This window comes from Triticum dicoccoides, chromosome 5A (assembly GCF_002162155.2).
Source record: "Triticum dicoccoides isolate Atlit2015 ecotype Zavitan chromosome 5A, WEW_v2.0, whole genome shotgun sequence".
NCBI classification, from domain to species: domain Eukaryota; kingdom Viridiplantae; phylum Streptophyta; class Magnoliopsida; order Poales; family Poaceae; genus Triticum; species Triticum dicoccoides.
Window position 1 is genome coordinate 368,442,855 of NC_041388.1, and position 10,644 is coordinate 368,453,498.

Below are 10,644 nucleotides of genomic sequence, written 5' to 3' on the forward strand. Positions count from 1 at the left end.
CGGATAATAGAGACAATGCAATGATCAATGGGCTAGAAGCAGTGCAAAGTGAGGAAGGGCTTCAGCTTCAAAGGTAACGGCATCCGGATGTTTCATTTTTTCCTACTTTCTATTGGTTTTGCCGAGCCTAACAACTATCACTTTCAAAGAAACTCAAGAGAAAAACAAATACATGACAAAATGAGGGATTCGTCCCGCCCTTATGGTTGGACACAATTAGAATTCATGTTCTGTAGATTACCAGAGAACAAAATCAAAATTGGTAGCGGTGCATAATACAAATAAATAATTCCATAAAAAAGTCAGCATTTATTGCTGAAGCAATCCTCTCAGGGAAATGTGCCAAGTCCAGCACCCATCCTTAGAAAATGACCAAGATGATCTGCTCCAGAAAGTTTGAGAAATGAAGCTCCTCCGAACTGTGATGCTGATTCTCTATATCCAATATTTCCACTAATTACTTGATGAAATATTTTATCTGATGGTTATGTGGATATATATCAGGCTAAATGAACCAGCCGATTGCGGACATGACAAAATATTTAGTTAAAAGCCTGAATTGTTGTCATCCATGGCGCCTAGATCTAACTCTTCATCGGAAACAATTACTTCCTGCAAATCATAGTAGCCTACACGGAAAAGTAGTTTAATACAATTATTTCCCATACCCTAAGATATAAGTACCATACTAAAATGATACGCCTCACGGTAGTCTTCTAGCAAAAATAATTGATACGTAAACATGATAGAATCAAGTACTATTCATGCCATAAACATTTCAAGCTTAGGAACCCAATATTAATCACGCACCACAGGTCGAGGTTTTACATCTTGAATACTATGGAAATGATGGTAGCAAAATCAGAGGATTGAGGACGATACATGCTCCAAAATTGTTGTAACTGTCCTTGGAAGTGTGTAGTAGAATCAAATATTGATTGTTAGAACTCAGTTCGGATAGAAGTAAAACAACAAATTTAACTATACAATTAATACATGGTTAGTTGGTCAATGTCCTTCCAGAACATGAATTTGAATTGTGTGGATGCATACTACTACCTGCAAAAGCATGATAGACATCATCACCATATATGTTTCTCTTCCTGTGTTTTGGTTGCATTATCTGTCAGGTAATTCATGATTTCTCGAACTCCTACCTGAGCAGCAAAATAATGACAGAGATTGTTACAGCATTTGACTCACCTCTATGAGCAGCAGTGAGTTGGCGATGACCCTGAAAAAAATAAGGGAACCAAAAGAGCTACATTAATTCCACTCTGAAGTAGTTTAACAAGTATTGTAGGAAATATTTTTGATCTAAAAACGAAACTATCCATTAGTTGCACAATGAATCTCTCGTGCTAGTTGTTCAATCTAGCAGTTTGGTGGCATGGACAGAACAGACTTTCAGTACTTCTTTCGTTTGAACCTTAAGACATAACCAAGCACATACAAGATAAACCACCCAGCACACTTTCCTTGCTACAAGAGAGCATACAACTGAAGCAGATCTCCATCCTTAAAATTGTTGATTTTTATCATAACATTCCAAGAAGAGACAGTTTCCCGGTTATTAATTTAATTTACAACTAATTTCCCCGCAAAAGATTGCTTTCTAGTTGGAGATGTAGAATTAAAAGAATATGTTAAGTTGGCTGGACACGTTATTCCATTCCAGATAAGTATTGCTAGATTTAAGCTGGTTGGACATGTTTTCATTGTAAACTAATAGTATTGCAACTGTATATTTGCATAAGTCGATTACAACTGTGCGCAGGAAGACTCATCCCAGCTTCTCGCTGGATTACAGTCGATTACACCACTTTCAGCTTGCTCTTATGGCAGTCAGGTGTGAGCCCAGTTGTTTGAACAACATAGAGGTACAAAATTAATTCAAAATAGCCATGAGTGACATCTCAATATCCTTTCCATCTCTCTCTCGGCTGGGTAGGAAAGATGGGACAAGCTGCAAATATACAAGGTGGGAGAAGGGCCGGTTCGTACCTTCAGGAGAAGAAGCAGGCGCTAAGCCTCTGCCGCTGCTGGTAGCCCACCGGAGTATCCCCTCTTCGCCGCCCCGCAGGCCCTCGCCCGCCACAGGCCACTCGCACCCCGCAGCCGCTCGCCCGCCAATCCCATCTTCTTCCCCTGCTGTGCCGCAGTGGAAGAGCCGAGCGTAGATCGAGGGAAGGGAGCCGGCGGCGCAGATCGAGAGGGAGAGACAAGGAAGGGTTTCATCACGACTTCACGAACCAAATAGAGGAATGAGCGTTGTATGCGCAGTCGCGGGCGCAGTGTGTGGAACATTCCTCTGCGGACGGAGTATGGTCAGTCAAGGGAAATTGCTAACTGCACCCCATAGAGCTATTAGATTAATGATGGCTGTTAAATTAAGATTTGTGAGTCTAATTGTGCGGTACAGATTGGTTTGTGTAGTGTTATGGGTCTAATTGTGGGGTACATATAAAAAAATTCTTGTTCGATTGTTTAATAGTAGAAGAAGAAGAAGAAGAAATAGTAGAAGAAGATAGATGTAGATGTAGAAGAGATCTAGCCCATCCCACATAAGTTAATTCCCCATCCTTCAATTCCCCATATTTTAGGGAACTAAAATTTTGTCGATCTAGTCCATCCCTCCAACTTAACCCCCCAAATGCACTTGACCCCACATAGAAGCCTTTGTTCTTCTTTCTTCATCCGTGCACGCGAACAATGTTGACTTCTCACCGTCCATGAGCTAGCCAGGGACTAGGATAGACGATTAACAAAAGTAATTTCATAGACTCACTGTTGGCAACATACGTGTGTGATGAAGGTGTTGAGAATGTAGGCAAAAATCGTCCTCAGAGACTAATCTATCGTTGGCCCAGGCATTGAGCGAGAAAAAGCAGCTTCCCCTGAGTCGAGCAATGGGATAATTAAAGGGAACTGATCAAGTGCTTAACTGAAAATTGACGAAATATTCCTATCACCAGAATTCCTAGAACAAGGGGATAGTTTTATCAAGTTGATGGGTCCAAAGATCAAGGTTTTGCTTCCTTGAGGAGAAATTGAGAAGAGAAGGGTTGTGGCATTCTTCCCCTAAAAGGTGCACACCCGTTGCCGTGGAATTGTGACGGCAGATGTCCTAGTGTGAGGACTTAGTCGCGAGGCCAACGCATCTATGTGGTAGCTTGAGAGGGGTTGAGCGGGACGAGAGACGCGATGTTTTACCCAAGTTCGGCCCCTCACGGTGGAGGTAAAAGTCTACATCCTGCTTCATTGATATTGATGATAATGATCACGGTTACAAGAGTGCTCTATCTCGAGAGCTATTGTCTAAACCTAACTTGTCCAACTTGTGGAACTTGTAAATCTTGTCCCTTTTGGGGAGCCCTGCCCCTCCTTATATATGTTGGAGGGGCGGGTTACATGTAGAGTCCTATTAGGATTAGGACTAGTCTATATCTGATACAAACCGGATACAAGTCCAGGTCTTAACTCCTTGTAAGATAAATGTTCCTCATGCCTTTCCTCTTAAACCGGCCCACCGTTAAACGTGAACCGACCTTCTGGGCTTTGGGCCTTGTCATCCATCGATCCCGCACGCCGGATCACCAGTGAGTCACAATGACCAAGGTGGGTTGCTTGTAAACCGCCAGGTCAGGGCGGGTCGCTAGTAACTCGCCAAGTGTCAGCGGGGTCTTCAGGTAAACCGCCAAGTTCGGCCGGGTTAACTTCCGGTCGGTTTACACCGCGGGGTATATCCCCGACACCCGTCGATTCTTATTCCTTCGAAAATGGGTTCTTAGCCTCTTATTTCTCCTAGTGGCACGATGGCGTGGTCCAGAATGCAATGATTCATTGGAATCGGCGATCGTGGCCGACAACCATGTTTGTGTTTGTAGGTTTCTCAAGGTTTGTCCTACGCTTGCAGTTTTTTCTCATTAAGTGCTCCACCCCGTGTGGTGGTGCTTTGCGTGGCGACGAGAACAACAGAAGGGGGGGGGGGTGCGTCGCTGGGCCAGGATGACGAGGAGTGTTGCGTGGCCAGAGACAATGGGAAGAATGAGAAAAATGAAGAAAAGAGTCCACCGAAGACGGTTGAGGGAGGAATGCGGGGATGCGCCATGGGTGACAAGCGGCGAGGTGTGTGGCAGCGGCGGTGACCATAGGAGCAAAGGGCATCTCCAAAATTGACCCCCAAATCGGACATCTCATCCTTCCGCGGACCAGGAGGGACCAATCCGCGGACACTGACGTGGGAACCGCCCATCCAACCATAACCGAAAATGCTCGGTAACATTTTGGAAGAATTTTAATGAAAGTGAATAAATTTGATACATATTTAAATAAACGATATTCATTCATACTTGGATAATTTTTACATAAAACCGGGTGCTTTTCATCTAAAGCAAAGCAAATCCATTACATTTCGACATATTTCAACTAGATCGTACTCTAAACCTAGTCTAAATGACCGCCGACAGCCGTTCCCCATGTCGGGCCGGCCATGAGCCCTGGAAAATGAAGCTCCGCCTTCGTAGCCTGCTTGCGGCTAATCGGCCGACGATACTGAGCTCGCCAAGCTTGGCTTCGGCGGGAGGGGAGGAGTGGTGGCCTTCCTGGGACTCGAGAGTCGGCGGCCTCCCATGGTCTAGTCTTCCTCGTTGTCTGGAGAGGTGCTCCGCGCCAGTATGAATGCGGCACCAACGCTCTGGAGAGGTGATGACTACTTCGGGCAGGAAAGGGCGCGGAATAGAGAGAGGTTTTGGGTGGGCCATGGATGTCGAACGCTTGCGTGGCAATGGTCCGGATGCTCGCAAAGCCCTCTGATTTGCGGGAAAAATGACGTCCAGATCATCGAATGGACCAATACAGAACCGCGTTGGATAGTAAAACATGTCCGGACCGTACGGTCCAGATGGTTATGGGCGGTTAGAGGATCCGCGTTGGAGATGCCCTAATGTAACTTCCCTCAAAATGAAAAATTAGGCCAGTGAGTGAATATTTGAAAAAAAAAGAAAAGTCAAATACGGTAACTAATGAAAATGGGGTTGGGCCAGCTAAGCATTGCTGTTTCAAAGGGTAACGATTTAAATCGGCCCACTGGCTAGAGGCTGCGTCCGTCACTTTTCAACAACGCACACTCCCTGTGTTCTTTGCGCGTCACTTATCTTCTGCGAAGAGGGAACTTTTCCATAAAGTCAAAATCAACTAACTAAGAAGTACCCCTTGAGGAGCCCCTGAGGATCATTTTTAGTGGGTTGAGAGTGTGTCATTTGGCGCACTCTCAACACCGCCACGTGCAGTGGCGGAGCTTGGAAGAAAAAGTTGGGCGGGCCATCTCAAAGGAGAGCACAAATATCGAGTCTGCAACTGGGTGGGCACGATCTGAACCCAGGGGCATCTGCATCCACTTTTCAAAAAATGCATTTTAAGTATGTTTTAAAATCTAAAAAAACAAAAGAAATTCCATGCATACATGTTCACAAATGTATGTGCGCAGCGCAAGGTTTTGTGAAAAAATATCCTTTTGTTTCATCTTCGTAAAAAGACAAATTTCAATGCTTTTAAATAGCGTTTCACGACATTATTTTTTGTCTTTTTTGCACAGGCCACAAAAGAAGTTATTTTTTCGTGAAACTTTATGCACGCACATAGAACATGAATACGTACTGTGCCACCTTCTTTGGATTCTTTTAGCATTTTAAAATATGTTTTTCAAAGTGGATTCATATATACCCGGGTTCATCCATGCACTTCTCGTCTGCAACTACCTTAGTTTCTTAGAGCATCTACAACCACTATTAGCTAAACTGGCTTCCTATTTGCGTGCGGATGCGCCCGGCAGTGAACGGGTGTGTCCATTTCAAACCTCTAATTGTCTCTGCATCCAATCACACCCTTTAAATTTTCTTTCCTACTTTAAACATTTCATCGAACAGATTGCATGCAACACCGCTAGAGCATGCGCAGAGCACACCCGGATGTCGCACGACCACACGGACAACATGCGCGCCGGAGAAGTTCTGCGGCCGGAGTGCACGAGTTCGGGTGGCCTTGCCGGCCTTCTAATGGTGTAGTGTAGTGGTGGTGGAGCTACGCGACTATGGGAGGACGAGAGGAGAGGAGGAGAGGAGCACCATGTACTGTGCCTCCTTGTACGCTGCTGGGTGGCTTTGGATCGATCGGGAAGGGCCGAAGGGGTGACTGGCTACAAAGCATATGTATATCAGTATATGTATTAAAGAAGTTGGCCAAAATCCTGGGCGGGCCATGGCCCAGGTCTGCCCCAACGAAGCTCCGCCCCTGGCCACGTGTCACATCTTGAGTGCTCTTAGGAATTAAAAAAAGATTAGTACATGTTTCGTAGTTTAGATGTTTTTTTAGTTTTTTTTTGCTTTTCGGTTTTCTTGAGATTTTTGAGACAAAATTGTTGGGAGAAAAATTGTGCGAAAACACGTTTTTTTTCTTCCATAAGAGGCACATATGCTTCTCAATGAGGCACAGCTATGCCTCTTAGAAAGGAAAAGAAATGATTTTTTTCTTCCTTCTACGATAGGCATAGGTTTGCTTCCGCAAGAGATACAATTGTGCCTCTCAAAAAAGTAAAAGAACACGTTTTTTGCTTTCATGAGAGGCGGCGATTTTCTTTTCGTGGAAGCACAGATTTGTTTACGCGAGAGGCACTCGAAAAGGAAAAGTACCTTTCTAATTCCGCGAGAGGCACATGTTTGCTCTTGTGGATGCACAGGTTTGCTTCCACAAGAGGCACAATTGTTTTCCTTGGAATAGAAAAAAACACATTTTTTTATGAGAGGCACGGATTTGCTTCTCGTGGAGGCACAAATTTGTTTCCGCGAGAAGCATAGTTATGCCTCTCGAAAAGGTAAAAAATGAGGAAAAACGTGTTTTCGGCTATGCTTTTTTCTATCGGCCTGTTCTGATTTCGTAAAAAATATCATCAAAATCTATTAACATGGTATCTAGTTTCGAAGATTTGAACGAAGAATCCAACGGGGACAACGGTTTAGGATTTGGACGCACAGTATAAGAGGTAAAAGTTTTGAAAAATGAATCTACGAAAAAAGGGGAAACTCCTAGGTTACCACTTGTCAGCACCTAAGGAGGTGTGAGTGGCCTTTGCAAGGGATACCCCTTAACTAGTGATTTCGCATGAAGTCTTATCTCTTCAGTTTTCCTCATGTCCAGTCATTCATCCCAGCTCTACCTTCCTGATTTTTTCATCCTCAATCCAATGGTCGCCCTCGCGTGCTGTTGCTTTGGTCGGTGCGCACGAGTGAGGTAACCTCCGACCGGTGCAAGAGGACGGGGTGCTACAGTTCTCTTCGTCGTGTTATCCTCGTGCAAAGGTCGGTCACCGCGCGCGAAGGCTGCGTGAGCCAGTCTCTCTATGCCAAGACCGGTTCATCGATGCACAAGGTCAGCTGCTGCAATGGGGGAGGGTGATGTTGCATCGTACACATGATAGAGTTGCAACCAACAGAGAGGAGTTGTGACCAGGAATGACAATGTGTGTGGGAGGCGACTGGAGAGGATTTCTACGACTTGGTGCGACGGTGCAAGGGGTGTTGGCGGAGCTGTTGTGGAAAACGAGCTACAACCGGCACAATGCCAATACCTGAGAGTGGTCGCACCATGCTGCAACAGGCACGACGATGAGCTGGCAACAATGGTCTCTTCATGCTGGAACCAACAGAGCGGTGAACTACATCGGTGGTCGCACCATGTTGCAACCGGTAGAGCGGCAAGCTACTACGATGGTCTCGCCATGCTAGGACCAGCGGGACAACGAGCTGGGATGGTGATCGCGCGATGCTACAACCGACAAGGCAACAAGTTTGAACCAGCATGCTGATACGTCTCCAACGTATCTATAATTTTTGCTTGTTCCATGATGTTATATTATCATTATTGAATGTTTTACAATCATTTTATAGCAATTTTATATCATTTTTTGACTAAACTATTGACATAGTGCCCAGTGCCAGTTGCTGTTTTTTGCTTGTTTTTTACTTCACAGAAAATCAATACCAAACAGAGTCCAAATGCAGGGAAACTTTTTGGAGATTTTTTCTGAATCAGAAGACACAAGATAGGCCAAACAAGTACCAGAGGGGTGCCCCGAGGGGGTGATAACCCACAAGTATAGGGAATCACAACAATTTTCGAGGGCAGAGTATTATTCAACCCAAATTTATTGATTCGACACAAGGGGAGCCAACGAATATTCTCGAGTATTAGCAGCCGAGTTGTCAATTCAACCATACCTGAAAGACTTAATATCTGCAGCAAAGTATTTAGTAGCAAAGTAGTGTGGAAATAACGGTAACGGTGGCAAAAGTAGCAGTAGCAGTTTTGTAGCAATTGTAATAGTGGCAACTGAAAAGTAACAAAGCAAAGATCAATATGAAACGAACTCGTAGGCAATGGATCAATGATGGATAATTATGTCGGATGGCATTCATCATGCAACAATTATAACATAGGGTGATACAGAACTAGCTCCAATTCATCAATATAATGTAGGCATGTATTCCGTATATAGTCATACATGCTTATGGAAAAGAACTTCCATGACATCTTTTGTCCTACCCTCCAATGGCAGCGGGGTCCTATTGGAAACTAAGGGATGTCAATACCTCCTTTTAATAGAGTACCGGACCAAAGCATTATCACTTAGTGAATACATGAACTCCTCAAAGTACGGTCATCACCGAGAAATGTCCCGACTATTGTCACTCCGGGGTTGCCGGATCATAACACATGGTGACTATAACTTGCAAGATAGGATCAAGAACACAAATATATTCATGAAAACATAATAGGTTCATATCTGAAATCATGGCACTCCGGCTCTAGTGACAAGCATTAGGCATAGCAAAGTCATAGCAACATCAATCTTAGAACATAGTGGATACTAGGGATCAAATCCTAACAAAACTAACTCGATTACATGGTAAATCTCATCCAACCCATCACCGTCCAGCAAGCCTACGATGGAATTACTCACACACGGCGGTGAGCATCATGAAATTGGTGGTGGAGGAAGGTCGGTGATGATGATGGCGATGATTTCACCCCTCCGGAGCCCCAAACGGACTCCAGATCTGGCCTCCCGATGAAGAACAGGGGGTGACGGCGACCCCGTATCGTAAAACGCGATGAATCCTTCTCTCTGATTTTTTTCTCCCCGAACATGAATATATGGAGTTGGAGTTGAGGTCGGTGGAGCTTTGTGGGACCCACAAGACAGGGGGCGCGCCCTCCACCCTTGTGGACAGCCGGTGGGTCCCCTTTTGTTGATTCATTCGCCAATATTTTTTATTCATTCCAAAACTATTCTCTGTGAAGTTTCAGGTCATTCCGAGAACTTTTATTTCTGCACAAAAATAACACTATGGCAACTCTGCTGAAAACAGCGTCAGTCCGGGTTAGTTCCATTCAAATCATGCAAATTAGAGTCCAAAACAAGGGCAAAAGAGTTTGGAAAAGTAGATATGATGGAGACGTATCAGGGGGCACAACCCACCTAGGCGCGCCTGGGGGCCCAGGCACGCCCTAGTGGGTTGTGCCCACCTCGGCCGCCTCCCGCACCGCCTCTTTGCTCTATAAATACCCTGAAAATCCAAAAACCCTAGGGGAGTCGTCGAAACACAATTCCAGCCGCCGCAAGTTCCAGAACCACCATATCCAATCTAGACACCATCACGGAGGGGTTCATCATCCTCATTGGTGCCTCTCCGATGATCATGAGTAGTTCATTGTAGACCTACGGGTCTGTAGTTAGTAGCTATATGGCTTCCTCTCTCTCTTTTGATTCTCAATACAATGGTCTCTTGGAGATCTATTTGATGTAACTCTTTTTGCCGTGTATTTGTTAGGATCCGATGAACTTTGAGTTTATGATCAGATCTGTATATCCATGAAAGTTATTTGAGTTTTGATCTCTTATATGCATGATTATTTATAGCCTCGTATTTCTTATTCGAATCTTTGGTTTAGTTAGGCCAAATAGATCGATTTTTCTTGCCATGGGAAGAGGTGTTTTATGACGGGTTCGATCTTACGGTGCTCAACCCCAGTGACAGAAGGGAACATGACACGTATGTGTTGTTGCTATTAAGGATAACAAGACGGGGTCTATTCCTACATGAATAGATCTTGTCTACATCATGTCATCGTTCTTATTGTATTACTCCATTTTTCCATGAACTTAATACATTAGATGCATGCTGGATATCGGTCGATGTGTGGAGTAATAGTAGTAGATGCAGGCAGGAGTCGGTCTAGTAATCTTGGACGTGATGTCTATATAATGATCATTGCCTGGATATCATCAAGATCATTAGAAATTCTATCAGTTGCCCAACAGTAATCTGTTTACCTGTCGTATGCTATTTTTCATGAGAGAAGCCACTCCTACTACTTGAGCTTGTGTTGGTTTTTCTCTTGAAGAGGAAAGAGTGATGCAAAAAAGTAGAGATAAGTATTTCCCTTTGTTTGAGAACCAAGGTATCAATACAGTAGGAGACAACATACAAATCACCTAATACCTACACAAACAATCAAACAATTTGCACCCAGCATGATAAAGGGGTTGTCAATCCCTTCACGGTTAGTTGCAAAAGTGAGATCTGA

The 10,644-nt window shown here is 44.3% G+C and overlaps 1 long non-coding RNA gene across 1 annotated transcript; it reads right to left on the minus strand.

The window, feature by feature from the left end:
* Positions 1 to 264: 264 nt before the first annotated feature.
* Positions 265 to 2,231, minus strand: LOC119297353. The gene is made up of 3 exons (XR_005145632.1): positions 2,005 to 2,231; positions 811 to 1,234; positions 265 to 629 (listed from the first exon to the last, which is right to left on the minus strand). It is a non-coding gene; the product is annotated as an uncharacterized LOC119297353 (long non-coding RNA).
* Between the last annotated feature and the right edge of the window lie 8,413 nt (positions 2,232 to 10,644).